This window comes from Atractosteus spatula, chromosome 7 (assembly GCF_055471065.1).
Source record: "Atractosteus spatula isolate fAtrSpa1 chromosome 7, fAtrSpa1.hap1, whole genome shotgun sequence".
Taxonomy (NCBI): Eukaryota; Metazoa; Chordata; class Actinopteri; order Semionotiformes; family Lepisosteidae; genus Atractosteus; species Atractosteus spatula.
Window position 1 is genome coordinate 63,040,904 of NC_142712.1, and position 5,246 is coordinate 63,046,149.

Genomic DNA, 5,246 nt, shown 5'->3' on the forward strand with positions numbered 1-5,246 from the left:
CAGAAAAGACTTCAGTTCCTGGGAAAATGGAAACAATTTCACTTTTAAAATATAAAATAATCCAATGTTTGGACGCTCTCTTGAAAAAATAGGGAGATTTTCAAAGGTGTGATGCTATGTTTGTTATCCAGTATGCCATCCTTATACCAAAGCCTTTTCCAGCATTAAACTGCCTAACGTGCAGAACAAAAAGTTGTGGCGTGTTCTGCGTACCTGTGAGTGGCCCTCATTCTAAAGCTTGTAGTGCTTTTATTGTACAGTACGTGAGGTTGGTCTTGTCTGTCACCATGGTGATAGCCCCACAAAAACAAAACACTTGCAGTACATACTGTATAAGCTAGGCCATCTTCAGCAGCAAATCCTTTCCTCCATACCGTCAGACAACTGACTTCAATTAAGCCCTGTTGATTTAAATTGGCTCTGACAGTTTGCAGAGAACGACCACAAATATTTTATCAGACACTTTAATTAGGCAGCTGGCCCCATTGAAAATAAAAGCTTTAAGGAGTCTCTGAATGGGGTATGCGCTCTGCTGAACAGGAATGTTTCAGTGTCTAAGAGGCCAGTGAACACTCTTCAGCCCTACAGTTAATGCAACAGTCGCTCATGCGGGAATGATAAGGATATATAATTCATAATCATGTATTTAATCATTAATTTGGCCAGGGACTTGGGTTTCTATTTAAAAAAAAAGTTTAGAATGGAAAAGAAGCTAGTTTTATCATGAAGCGTTGATATGATATGCATATGTATGTGCTAAACTGTTAGATGTTAGCCATGGCAAACAATATCTCCCTCTCAAAACACATCTACATACAGTAGTGGTATGATGTTCAATGGATTATCCAGCATGGAGGAACATGGAGTATGCTTTATCATAAATAACAGGAGTGTTTTCAGACTGTTTTAATAAGGAGGGATTTCTGGCATCATGAAGTTCACTTAGGGTTGCACTGTAGCATGCTGTTCAGCACTAATGCCTCTCAGGTCTTGGGTTGTGAGTTTCATTCTGGACCCTGGTGCTAGTTGGGCCAGGGTGTGGAGTTTGCATGTTCTTTGTGGAGTCATGCTCCTGTCTGTCTGAGAAATCTTCTCAGCTGCTGTTAGGGGACTGAGTTAGGATGCCCCTTATATCTGTATTAAGAGGGGAGGAAAGTTATTTTTATGATTTCTACAAGAATACTGTACAGTATATCCTTCGATTTAAATGATTATGAAGGTGTTTTTTAAACAAAGAAAGCGCAGGGCAAACTGCAAAGCAGAAAAGGATCTCTTCTTTTTACTGACGATTTCATTGGCAGGGCGCCACTGAACACAGTAGGCAGCTACAAGATGGTTCTGGAAAAACAACGAAACCCCAAGCCTGTATTTGATCTTGTCCTCAAAATATACGTGAGACATGACTCCAGGCTTTTGTGGATAAAAAGTGTGAAGGGTAAAGACAGAATGACATCAGAGGACAGTTTGAAAAGAAGGAAAATGCATCATGACCACAGCCTGCCAAGTAACACTTCTAGTTTCTAGAACGGAGTCGAATTAACTAACAAATCAGCTGTGAAATGTCCAAAAGGGGGCACTTCTGCAAAAAATCTTCACTTTCATCTCTATTTTGGAGTTCTTGGAGGTATAGGGGATTAATTAATCTCTTATCTAATTCTATGCTGCAAAGTAAAAAGAAAATATTTTCCAGCATCTCTGTCACAATAAAAAGTTTAAACTTTTCATAGTCATTTCAGTTTTATAACAGATGGATTATGTCTCAGAAAGCTAAAGTATTTTTTATACAGTACTTCATTAACTTATTTCTGAACCTCCCAATCACAAATAATACAAGTACAGTCAGAGATCTATTTGTTGTTACTGTTCTCACCTATAAAGAACGGGTAATTACCTGGAGCATTAAAAATAAGTAATAAACCAGGAACACGTCTCAGACTCAAAGTTTATGAAACGTGAAATAAAATGTTAGCATTCAATCTGCAATTATCCTATTTACAGCACGATAAAAAAATGTATTGATAATTATCTATCCCTATAACAAAGTAATGTTATATTGCATATTGTGTTATGAAAGCTTGCAGAAGTAGATGTGCCTTTCCCCCCCCACCAATCAGACACAGGCTTGGGATATCTTGTACAAGAAATGATTTTAAAAAGTTTTTGGGAATTGCCCCTGTTAGGAAATGGCACAGCTTATAGTCTAAGTGAATACTTATTTATTTGAACATCATGCACCAGTAAAGGTTCACACTTTCTGCCAAAACACGATTTCTTTAAAAAAAGAAAACATCTAAACCAAACCAGGATAGCAATCAAGGTTTTCTTCTGTGCTGTGCAGTGGAGTTATTAAAATTCAATGCAGCATTACTATAGCTAGAATAAGGGAAAAATCGCATGCATCTTGACCTTTTAAGGATAAAATTGAGCTGCTGATTTAGCTGTTGTGAAACTCTGAAATGGGTTTTGACAGAAATGAGCCAGAGAACAAGGCCTTTGTTATTCCTTCTAATTAGTGTAAAGTGTGCTGGTCCACAAGAAGCACACAAAATCACAATGGCTATAAATTAGATGTTTATGTAAATGACTGTTTGGGAAATCTTTAGAAAAGTTCTAAAAACAACTGATAAAAGGAATCTTTTGGTGAAGAAGAAATTGTAACTAAATGTCTATAAGTGTGATTGCTACTCGCCCTGTCCATGTCTTTCCAGACCTCTCACCCTTCAAAAAAAGAAAAAAAAAGGATAAATCAATCAGTGACAGGGTACTGTTAAACTATTTTGAGAATTACAGAACTTCAAAGTAAAAGAGCAAAGCATAGGGCCTAAGAACATGAACAATGACAGACCCGGGCGAGCACTACCTTTTAACCATAATAGGCCCCAGGAATCCCTGGATATATTTAAAAAGAACATTCTCAAGGTTTTAATATTGACAACATATCACCTTGGTCAATGTCTGGCCGGATGCCCTCTTAACAGTTTTAAAATACATAATTGTGGTACTAGGCTCTGTGAAGGGCTGGGTGGAATTGTATACCAGCCCATACACTGTATTACAGTAGATAGGATGCTGTACTTATATATTAGAAAAGTATACAGGACAGGGTTGTCCGTGAAAACTGTGGCATCCCTAATTTTGAAAATTACCACAAGATTAAAAAAAAAATACACTTCAATTCTTAATAGGGCACTGTAGTACCATTTACCAGGGTCAAGGGGCATATTTTTAAAAATACAGTAACTTACAAATGTACAGCAAAACACTTAAACATTTTTCCATTTACAGGCAGCACAGTAACATCAGTCACACATCTAGAAAATATAAAGGATCTCCAAAGAACATACCAATGTTCTTACATGGCAGACACTAAACTTTAAGCAATGCCTATTAGGCATATCTAACACCATTAAAACCACACAGGCACACCACTTGATTAAATGGCTACACAGTCTTGTGCTTAATCTTCATTTAAAAATTAAGATCATTTAATTAGAGCATTCTTATCTTTGTGATCACCAAAAATGGTCTTCAACAAAACAGATTATCTGATTACAGCCTGCAGTGCCTTCCTGAAATTAAAAGCAAATCACCTCTACATTCTTCAATTTGGAAAATCTGCTCTCAGCACTCACCAATGAGAAGAAAGTCCTTTTTAGTGCAACAAGTAATAAGATCCTCTCACAGTTTATCTCTGGATAGCATAATGTGGCAAGCAGGCTAAGAACATTCAGTACATAACCTCACATTACCTTTTTAGGAATCCTAATGTTTAAGAATTAGGTTGGATGATTTATGCACTGTGCACAGTATCAGCCATATTAATTGTGGAACTTTGCTAAAAGCTCAAATCCTCAAGAAAAGGGGAGGCCCAGTGACAGCACTTATTTCAGCAATTATTTCTAACAGATGTTCCATTAACTCGGTCGAAAACAACCTAAGCTATAACAGACTATACTGCTTCTGAGGTGGACAACAGTACAGCTATCTTTGCATACAGTATCTCTAACAATTCCAAAGCATGGCAGTCTTATCCACTAGAAAACAGATGTTATGTAAAAGGAATAAAAAAAAAGGTTACATCTTACAGCAGAATCACGGTAGAACAAAATAGGTTCTGGGACCGGACTCTTTCTATTAGGTTACTTTGAGAAATCATGACACAGGAGGGAAAAAAAAAATTAACAGGTGGGTTTAACCATTTACTTCCCCTTTAAGATAAGCATGGCAAAGGTGATTCCATAATCATTCCTTTACATTTAAGCCATCTACAATGATAATCTACAGTGCAAGTTTAACTGGGCACAATCACTCAGACTAAATTGCAGCGAGTCAAAGCTGTAAACTAATCAAGAATAAAATGTTCCTTGAAGAGCTGCATTTCTAGACTATTTAGTACTAGACTCTCCCTTCTGTTTAAGCCACTTTCCATTTAGTTTCTCCATTTACTCTACGTAACAGCCAATTTTATGCTGATGGAATTAATGCTTCCTCCTTAGTGCACATACACCTAGCTGCACCTCAGCTGCTCACATTGGTTCATTATACCCCGAATTAAAACCAGTCTGCTTCTCCTTTAAATACTTCATACATAATCCAGGAAGGCCTCACTAGTTTTCTACCTCCAGTATTACAATGGGGACCCACATACTAGTTTTACCAGAACTGTCCATTAAATATTAACACTTAAACCTACTGTATAATTTGGCTTAATTTGAACCCCTTGTTTTCAGCTCATTAATGTGCAGAGGGCTGCCTTTTAACGTATGAAATGCAAGATCTGCGACCTTTCAGTAGAGAGGGGCAAACCTGAGCGGCTGAGTAAAGTTGAACAAGCTTTTTCCAGATGTGCAAGTTGTTTAACTGAGTATGATGGATCAATTTTTATACTGTCCTACCAATAAGGACAAGCATTAGCAAGCTCCATCATATAGACTATCAAATTTTAGATGCCACTTTCCAGCATGTACATGGATTGAGAGCTCATCATTTAAACCTTTTAAATTTATTTAACCACTAAGCTCCCCTACACTGGAATGTTGAACTTGGGATTCCAAAACTATAACCTGCAAGCAATACTCACCCATGGGTGGGGGAAATCAACCAATTAGTTTTAAACTAAACTTCATTTTTCTGGCCTGAGAGGTTTCTTCTATACTAAAAATGTTGGTAAAAGTAAAAATCCTTTTTGATTGCAACCAAATAAGGCCCCCCCCCCCCAAGTCTTGGGGGGGAAAAAAAATAAAGCA